Genomic DNA, 10,627 nt, shown 5'->3' on the forward strand with positions numbered 1-10,627 from the left:
CAATGGACACCGTCAGCATAATGAACAACAGTGAACAAGACCATTCTTTAGCCTGTTCAGGTTGAGAGAGAGAGAGTAATGCATGGTAAACATAACTCAATAAGATGACTTATGTCCCCAATTTTCTTTGACTTTGGTCGTCAGATATACATATATCTGTATAACATTTTTCTGCTTTTCTCTAACAGTCCTGGAACCAAAAGACAAGAGGCCTCATATTACTAATTAGTATGCATAATATTCAACAAGATACTTTATCCAAATACATTTAGAATTACACATTTACATTGACTCGTTTAGCTGACGCGTTTCTCCAAAGCGACTTAGAGATGAGCATTGACATTCATGCCACAGTGCAAAAGGAGACCATAGAGTAACAATAAGTACCCTTACACACAAGAAAACTAAAGGATGATAGTGCAGAAGTTTAAAGGTGCTATGCGTTTTAGAGTAAGGTGTAAGTTTTAGTTTAACCCTTAAGCCGGTATGACGGGAATTTTGGAAATTGAACGCTCTATAGAATATCTGGGTTCATTGAACTGAACTTCTGTTAGAATGTTCAAAAGTCCCCTGCTTAAGGGTTAAAACATCCAAATATGAGCCAGAAATAGCTAAGAACGTGAACAAACATCCGTTTTTGACGTTCTGTACATAAAGTAAAATACATAAAGCTCTCAGAGCTTGCACACAGTCACAAATGAAACTTGATGAGATGGTGCCACTAATACCGTCTCCATATTGGCAGCAAAGACCAAAAAGAACTTGAGCGAAATATCAGTAATACACTGGTCTATTGTTTGCTCCGTGTGTTCTTGTCTTGCTCTTTTTTCCACCTCATCCTCAACAGAAGGGTGGGGGGTGGGGGTAGTGGGGGGGGGGGGGGGTGGAGGGGGGGTCTAATGATCTTCCTTCCCAGCAGCAAGTTTGTGAAAGTCACTTGATAAATGGACGGAGTTAGAAGGTGTAGTGGTGGTGGCTCCGCAAACAACCCAGTGGCTCCACAACGAGAGGGTCTGTGGGAGCCTCGCCTCTCCACGCCCCCACGCCTCCCCCACTCCCCTCGCCGCCCCTCTGATGCCCTTAACGACTCGACGACGGTGCATAATGATGATAAACACTTTATTTTCCTCCACCAGTGAGTGCGCATTACCTAATGATGTTCAATGGCAGTTGTGAGTGGTAAAGACAACAAATGCATTATGCCAATGCATCTTAAATGGGAATCCCTAAGGAAACCCATCTGAATTGTAAATTTCGTCCCGCTCTCATTTTTCATGTAGAAACGCCACGCAGCGAAGGCAAATTCCAAACAACTGTGTACTTAATGTGCAGTGTTTCTTTTTTTTCATTTTCATGTGCTACCACTTAGGTGTGTGTGAGTGTGTATTTATTTGTATATAATGTTCTGCATTTACTACTCTGGTCATGCTAGGAACAGGATGAGATTGATGTCCCCACTAGAAGCTCTGCTTTGCTCCAGCTTAAGTATCCACTTAGGAAGAGTCAGCACTGCATACCAAGAAGCAGGTATGTAGTTACTGATATCTGCAATTTCGCTTGGATTTTAGGGAAAACTTTCCATTTTGGAGAGGCCTCAAAGGTCTTTTAATCACAGAGGCGAGCTGGTGATTAAGGCTATGCACAGGACCTTTTCTGATCCCCCTTTTATGAAAGAATGGCTGGCAACCTGTCCCTTGTCATTTGGGACCATGGCTGGCCTTCAGAGACTATAACACAGCCGCCAGTGCCACTGTGGAAAACTGGGCGGCCATTGTGCAGGGGAGCATGGGAAGGCTTCCTGGCAGCTGGGTGAGGCACGGAAACAGGTGAGGTGGTGGGTGGGGGTTAGGGTATCAAGTTAGAATCGCAGTGGTTAGTGTGTGTGTGTGTGTGTGTGTGTGTGTGTGTGTGTGTGTGTGTGTGTGTGTGTCTGTGTGATGGAAAGTGGGGAAGGCAGCTTTAAGACAAGAGCGCTGAGAGGGGGAACATGATCTGATAACCTGGAAATAAGTGCGCTGATACCCTGCGTTCTCAGTGGCATCTCAGCTAGCCGCCTTTCAGCACCTTTGATTTAAGCACCGGGTCCGCGTTCCCCCCTGGGAACAGCAGCCCAACAAGTGAGGATATATCCCTGCTAACATGAGAGCCGGACGGGGAGAGGCACAGGCCACAATCCAGCTCTGGAGAAAAAGCAAAAAAGAATACTAGGCCTGGTAAACTGATAGTTTGATAGGGGTAAAGATAGTCATTTCCTTTCTGTTTAAAATATACGTCTACTTTGTTACTATTTGTAAGGTAGTAGAGCTACTGTTACTACAGAATATTTCATGAATCTTAATCGACATAAACATATAACATTATCTCTGATAATACAGACACACCGTTAGAGGATATTTATGTTGTGTTCATTTTCGTCCGTTCGAGTTGGTCACCGAATTGTTTTCCCGAGCTATGAACAGAAGGTTGCAAATGGAACGCCCCTGAAGTTGTATCCTGACTCATTCAGCTCGTTTAAACCCGAGTTCGAAATTCCAAGATGGCTGCGTCCATTAAAGGCCCGCTTTGTTACTCTAGTCATTTCTTTGCGACTTCTCACATTTTTCTCTATGGAGCCCCCCCCCTACTAACCTGACTCTCGCCAGATGTATTTCGTTCCGCCTAGCTCCACTCATCCATCTGGGATCGATCCATTGGAGAGGTGTTTCAGAAGGCTGGGCCTTATCAAAAATGATTGCATATGCATTGGATAAGCCACTTGTCTGTCATCTATTGCTACTTTAACCACTCACATCGAAGCCAACCCGTGACGCTGAGAACAGTCTCACAGTCATTTCTACTCTACGTCACATCTATGAAACTCCCGCCCTGCGTCCTGATTGGCTCTACCATAAAATCTGGTGCCGAAATCACTCTCAACGGAAGCGATCCCAGATGGATGTGAGTGGAGCTAGGCGGAGCGAAATTCATCTGGCGAGAGTCAGGTTACCCCCCTACAGCTTTGGGGTGCATATTTTACAACCATCTCTTTGGTCTTTTCGCTTGGTCTGCCATGGTGAACATCTAAAAATTATGAACCCATCGCTGCTTGTTCTTATAACTAGCCGGCATGGCTAACTGGTGCTTAAGGAGGTGTGTACAGTATGTCCAGAGGATTTTAATCATTTTGTGTTTCTCGCTCGTTTTCCCATTCTCACAAGACTTCCTGATTCAGACTTTGCCGGAATGCAGAAGCAGATCTTACAAGGCTGGTTTTCCGCTAGGAGATGGTAGGGGGAGCAGGGAAAGCCGCCATTTTCGCCACAACAGGTCATATAACCATCACAATGATTTCTAAACTGTTTTAGTAAGTTTAAAATGTTACATAGGGGGCCTTTAACAGTAAATGAGAGCTGTAGATATGCTCTGTTTATTAGCAGTTCTGTCAGATTTTTGTCTTATTATGACGGCCGCGCAGCGAAGCGGCGGTCATATAGGTTTAGTCAGATTCTTTTTTTTTTTTTTTTTTTTTTTTTTTTTCTTTTTCGCATGTCCAAATTTCCGTCAATGAGTCCCGGGACACTGAAAGACCGGGGTAGACGAAACTTGGTGGGCATGTAACCCCATATGGATAGCATGGAACCATCGTTTTTCGTTTTGATCTGTAGCCCCCCCGCTGGACTGCACCCCCCGAAAGGAGGGTAGGGCAGACACAGTTTTCTGTGAATATCTCGAGAACCGTAAGGTTTAGGAGGACCATTTTTTTTTTGTAAGTTGATCTCAAGTGGCCATGTCAACCCATTCCATAACCACTCATTTCATGTATAGCGCCACCTAGTTAAACACAAAAAAGTAAAAATGAGGTGTTGTAATTGCAGGTATCTGTGACCTAACATAGTCAAAACTGCACGAAATTGGAAGTGTAGGATCATTATGACACCCTCTGAATGCACGCCAAGTTTCGTGGAATTCCGTTCATGGGGGGCCACACAATAAATTAATTTATGTTACTATACACCAACTGGCCTGTAGGTGGCCGGAGACAGTTTTCTGTGAATATCTCGAGAACCGTAGGGCCTAGGAGGTCCACCTTTTTTTGTATGTTGATCTCAAGGGGCCATGTCAACCCATCCCATTACCACTTATTTCATGTATAGCGCCACCTAGTTAAAAATTAAAAAGCAAAAATGTAGGTGTTTTCATCACAATATCTCTGGCTGACATGGTCAAAACTGCACGAAATTGAAAGTGTAGGATCATTATGACACCCTCCGAATGCATGCCAAGTTTTGTGTACTTTCGTTCATGGGGGGCCTTTCAATAAAATAATTTATGTGTACATTTAGTGACGTACACCAACAAGGATTCCCGGGACACTGAAAGACCGGGGTACACAAAACTTGGTGGGCATGTACCCCCACATGGATAGCATGGAACCGTCATTTTTCGTTTTGATCTGTAGCCCCCCCGCTGGACTGGACCCCCCGAAAGGAGGGTAGGCCAGACACAGTTCTCTGTGAATATCTTGAGAACTGTAGGGCCTAGGATGACCATTTTTTTCCGTATATTTGCCTCCAGGGGTCATGTTAACCCATTTCATGTGCACACATGTGCACAAACAGATACACACGCATACACACACATTCACAGTAATCATACGTATGACATATACTCACACAGTAGACATATGTACGCTTCCATGCACAGGCACATACGCAGGCACACACACAAGCACGCACACACACACACACACACACTCACACACACACACACCCACACACATAACATAAACATAACACAAACAATCAAGAATTTCTCAGAATTATGAACAGGCAAGATGGAGGTGGGGTTGTATAAAATGAATTTTACATGTGAAATCTATGAACTAATCATGTTTTGGGACTTGTTGTCTAGCAGATACCAGTGAGAATTGAGTGTGGATAATGCAATTTAGTGAGACAGTTAGAATCATATAGGCCTTTCAGCGTGATTTCTTTTTGTGGAAAAATGTGCTGGACTGGGCGGCGGTCATATTTTGTACCGCTCTGCGGTACATCTAGTTAAATTTGTCATAGTGTCCAACCTCTATCTGTCACTTTGTTGCTATCATGTTTGTTTGTGTAAAATACTGTGTAATGCTTTGTTCCAAACTGCTATTGCTATATCTAGTAACAATTGCTAACAATAGACAATTGCTAACAGTAATTTTGTCACAACTTGTTGACTAATTGGAACGCAACCAGTTCAGGTTTTTACAAGGCTGTGACATGCCGAATCACAAGACGTTTTACGAGACAACTGGAATGCAGCATTAGATGACATCACTTTTCTTTTTTAATATTGGCCCCTTTGACATGGTTCTTTGCTGATGTTAACCTTCTCCTACTTTAGCTTCCTTAGGTTCCTGCTGTCCAGAGGTTTGTTCCGTGGATACTTTCTTATCTCTTCTCCTTAGGAGGTCATTGCAGATCTGAGAATGACTTAAATGGACCATAGTCCATTTCATATTTCACTAGTGATAGTATCTGTTGCAGAAAGGGGACCTTGAAATAACTATCACTTGTTATGTTGTCACAGGACAGAGATATTTTGGGAAGCACTCTCCACAATATCATGCAAAGCTCCAGAGATTTCAGAGCTCATATGAAACTCCTGAGTCTGTAATTTATAGCTTTTTCCACAACAATGTATTCCATTTATCAGAACATCACCAGGCAAATTAGCAAAGGCTGATTACATAGCTGTCTATGGGGAGGGTGTCTTTATTTTTGAGTCAAATAGAGTCCAATATGCATTTGAAATTAAAGATCTGATTAAGAGCGATTGTACACACATTGTAGCGGTCCTCAAGAGAACAGTAAACTGCTCCAATTTCCTGGCGGAGAGCAAAATGGAACACATCAGATGTTCACAGGCTGCAGAAATGTTGTCAGTGACCTTACAGAGTTTGTGTCTAAGGCACCGGTCCTCTTGCATTTCCTTTGGGTTCCTGTTCCTGAAGACTCAGACGTACCTCCATTGGATCCCCATGGTCAGACAAAACATATTAAACTCCATGTTTTGGTCGAGCGCCCCCTTGAATTGTCCTTGATGCTTGAAAGTGTGTCATAACGACGTCGGGGGAATCGCCTGTATCATGTCACTTGGGAGGACTGGGGACACTGAAAACAGTCGGCCGCGATCAACACGCCGCTCAACCAAATGTCCTGCTGTGTCTTGGGCTTCCTCTTCGCCGAGCACGTTCCCCAGATCTGACCTAAGAAAGGCTGTTTAATGACACTAATCCGTGTGTGCCTGTCACGGTCACCCTTAGGTCCAACACACCTTGGAAGGCATGGGGCAACGCGAGTGCATTACCTTGTGCCAGCTCATCCTTCCAAGGGCATCAGGCAGAGTGGAAGCGTCGAGGGAAGTGGCGGACTGTCACGGTCGCTAAGACGACATGGAATGGTGATGGGGGGACGGTGGGCCTAACAGCCTGGCCTGCTGTCATGAGTGGCTAGACCTCACAGAGAATCATGGGAACAACATTGACAATGTACACACACACACACTCACACACTCAAACACACACACACACACACTCTCACACACACTCTCACACACACACACACACACACACACACACACAGACATACACACACACACACACACACACACACACACACACACACACACACACACACACACACACACACAAACACAGAGACACACTCACACACACACACACACACACAAACATATGGTACATGCTCATAACCACATATACATTCAGACATGTGTGTGTATTACACAGGGAAGTCCAGGATCATAGCACATTGAAAGAGGTGTGCTGGCATTTCTAGAGATCTAGCTGTCATTGTATAAAGCAGATACCTTACTGAGCACATGTCCTCTCTAATAGATTATAACAGTTAACAACGAGCAGTGCTTTTATCCTTGATGTGCTTATGTGACACCAATCAACTGTAAGCTTGTCTATTGACATAACTGTGAAGAAAAAACACTGTTTTTATTTCTCTAAACAGCATCCTGTCATGTAAACACAAAATGAGCTCACACACAAACAGATGAATGCACATAGAGCATGTGAGCTCTCACCTCTGTCTCACACACAGACACCCCCATGCAGTGAGAGGTGACTTGTTTCTCTCAGAGGCGTTGATAATCACGGTAGCTGATTAGGTGTGCCTTTCATCAGAGAGCAAATATGCCATATTTGGTAAGGCATGAGGTAATGATGATATCTCCCTTTTCGCTCTTCAAAGGGACAGCCTCGGGCGGTACTTAAAACAATAGATCAAATACACAGTGTTGCAATGCAGCCACGCAGGTCTTCACAGTGTGTGTGTGTGCGTGTGTGTAAAACATACTGAAATATTCTCATAAGAAGTTGCACCAACTTGACTCCTCAGCCACCCAAGTCACACCCCCCACCCCAACTCTGAGAAACGCAGACAATGTCACGCCATTGGTCTAGACGCCTCATCGCCATGGCTACGACCCTGTTCCTATGGCCACTGGACCTCCTTCCTGTCTGCCAGGTTCGTTCCCCTTCTTTTCCCCATCAGCCATTGTTGCGCCATCTGTCTGGCCCCTCACTGCTATGGCATCATTTCCCTGCCCAGTAGGACTATGTAGATTCCTCGTGACTGTGGCTCTTTGCTTATAAGACCCATGTGGAGGACCTAATTAATCTACTAGCTCCTGGCATTGCGGCGGCATGTCCCTCAGCATCTAACATGGAACCGTCATCCCCCTTCTCCCCCATTCCCCTTTACTGCCCCCCTGCCACACACAAAAACACTCTTTTTGATGAAAGTTTGACATTTTAGAGTGCCGATCTGAGCCAAAATGACTATGAGCTTTGGGTTTTTTTTGTTTGTTTTTTTCATGATGCTCTCAATGTTTGTCAAAATAATGGGACAGAATGGAATGAAAAGCAATGATATTTGACGTATATATCCCAAAAATAGTTCACATGCTTTAGCAGGTATTTAAATGGTTCTCTCTTGGTGATTGTGTGCAACATGGCTAATTAAACAGTGGCTGAAACCCAGCTCTGCGCTCCTGTGCATGCAGATCTGTGATTCTGAGAGATCCGAGTTGTGCCAGGTAAGTCCACGCCACGGGAAAGTGGTGGCAGGTAAGGGTTTGTGTGTGTGTATGGTTGTGTGTGTGTTTGTGTGTGTGTGTGTGTAGGGGTGAGTGGGTAGCAATGGCCTGAGGTGGACCGCGGGAAACAAAGGTGAGTGTAATCAGGGGTGAAGGCCGCCCCCCCAGTCGGTCGCTGGCTGCCCTCGTGCTTCCTCCGAGGCCGTAACCCAAGATCAGTGGCCAAAGCGGGGTCACTCACTCCCCCTTTCCCCCTCCAGAACCCCACCCCCCACCCCCCAAACTGGGGGAGCAAGGGACAGGAGCAGGCCGTGGCAGGGGCCACTGAGCACTGAGGGGACGGAGGCCCTCCTCCACACCCAAACAATTGGGTCACTCAAAGAGTAGGGCAGGAGGGGTGGGGGGCAGGAGGAACAAGACAAGGGGGTGATGGGGGTGGGGTGGGGGGGTCAAACACTACATTCAGGCCTGTGACAAAACGTTAGAGGAAGTGTCTGTGTGGGGGGGTGGAGGAGAGATTGGGAGGCTTGTGTTTGGAGCAAATTGGGAGGGCGTGGCGTGAGTGTTGAAGGAGGGCTGAGGGCCCATGGAGTGGAGAGGATTAATTGCAGTGATGTGGAGGAGGACGCACAGAGGCAGCGCGCGAGAGGACAGGGGAGAATGGGGGTAATGACGCGTGGCCACAGGTCAAGGATGAAATCATGAGACCCTCCCCAGAGTTTACATCCGACACCCCCAACGCCCACCCCCACACCCAAACCTCCACTCCACCCCTGCCATGGCATCCAACCAGAATCCTCCCTGACAACCCGCCAGTCAACAACACCACTCCTACTGCTGACAGCACGTCATAATCCACATCTTCATCTGAATGGACATCAATCATTTACCATCACAGTCTTTATCAGGGCCTGCCACTTGCGTTTGCCAAAACAGCAATATAGTGGGATCAGGATCCACTTCCTTATAGCATCTCAGTGCAGTCTGTTTCCCAATGCGACTGGGTGTCTTTTGAGGACATCCTGTGGCCTGCACCAAAGTAAAGGCATTTGTCATCTCCATTGCATTTGTCATATTTGGTAACAACAATAACAATATTTTTTACATTTTATTAAAGACTTTGTGGTTTTGAAGGGAACAATGCTAACGTCTCAAGTTCAGGGAGTAGTAACGGACATATTTCTTTAAGACAAACAATGTTTTGATTCACACTCCACTGAATCATTATTCAAAGAGACCGGTCTTGCTTTCTCTGCTATTATGAAAACCCTTTTATCATAGTGTCCTTAAGCGAGTGGAGTCTAGCCAGGCGAGGGCCATGTAAACAGCACTGGGTGGATTTGTCACAGATGCCTGAGAGGCCCAGTCAGGCAGTCAGTTAAATGTTGAGGGGAGGGTTAAAAGCCAGGTAAACACACACTCTGACCTGACATGGACAGGGCCCAGGGTGGAATACACTCATCTCTCTCTCTCTCTCTCTCTCTCTCTCTCTCTCTCTCTCTCTCTCTCTCTCTCTCTTTCTCTCTTTCACTCTCTCTCTCTCACTCTCTCTTTCACTTTCTCTCGGTCACTCTCTGAGCACTAGGGATAAATTAAAGAGATGAACACACATCCTTTCTCCTCTCCTCTCCTCGTTGTGGCATTTTGCGTGAGGTAAGTTGAGGTGTACCTCGCCATATAGGGCGTTCCAATTACTCGTCTGTAAATGCGCGGAGCAGAGCGGCGCAGCACAGAGCAGGTGCCCTGGGCTGGTGATTATCAGGAGTGATATTCGGTGGCGTTTGAAACATTCACAAGAGGTGACCGGTGGGCAGAGAGCCCCTTCATCTGAGAACAAGCACACTGGTGGTGGCTTTTTGGGTGAAAAAAAAAGCTTCGTAGTAATTTTTCTGGTCTCTCCATCACTCTATCGATGTGTGTAGAGGTGACAGAGTGGTGTCATGTGAAGCACTAAGGGCAAAATTTGAATGCTATTTGTTCAGTCCACCTTTGACAATCAGCTTGTTTTGCTTGAGGGTTGGTTGGTAGAGCTGGCTGGTTGTTTGGAAAGGGCCTTTCCTAATTGCTCAAACTTTGTTTGCCACAAAGTCGTCCTCCATTTTTTTCTTTCTGTTTTTCATGCACAGAGAGGTGCCATTTTTTCCCCACTGCCTTTTGATTTACAGAGATAAAAGACACAAAACAGCAGGGAATAAAGAGCCGGCACAGCCACAGTAGATTTTACCTAGGGAGGTTCGGCCTCATGCACACACATATACTCTATACACACACTCAAGCCCCATCACGACTCAAATGTGGAGGATTAGCTTTCATGTATGCAAGTACACACACACACACACACACACACACACACACACACAATGACACTAACACACCTCCAGACACACATCGCACAAACACACATAAACATACATGAATGCACTTATGAGCAATACACTTAAATGCACACGCATAAATGCACACACATACCAGCACATACACATGCCTGCACACACATACACCCCCACACACACACACAGACGAGCACACGAACACA

Source organism: Alosa pseudoharengus, unplaced genomic scaffold, assembly GCF_046254945.1.
Source record: "Alosa pseudoharengus isolate Yale_2024_CS ecotype anadromous, Long Island Sound unplaced genomic scaffold, YU_APseudo_1.1 YU_APseudo_1.1_scf_18, whole genome shotgun sequence".
In the NCBI taxonomy this organism is placed as follows: Eukaryota; Metazoa; Chordata; class Actinopteri; order Clupeiformes; family Clupeidae; genus Alosa; species Alosa pseudoharengus.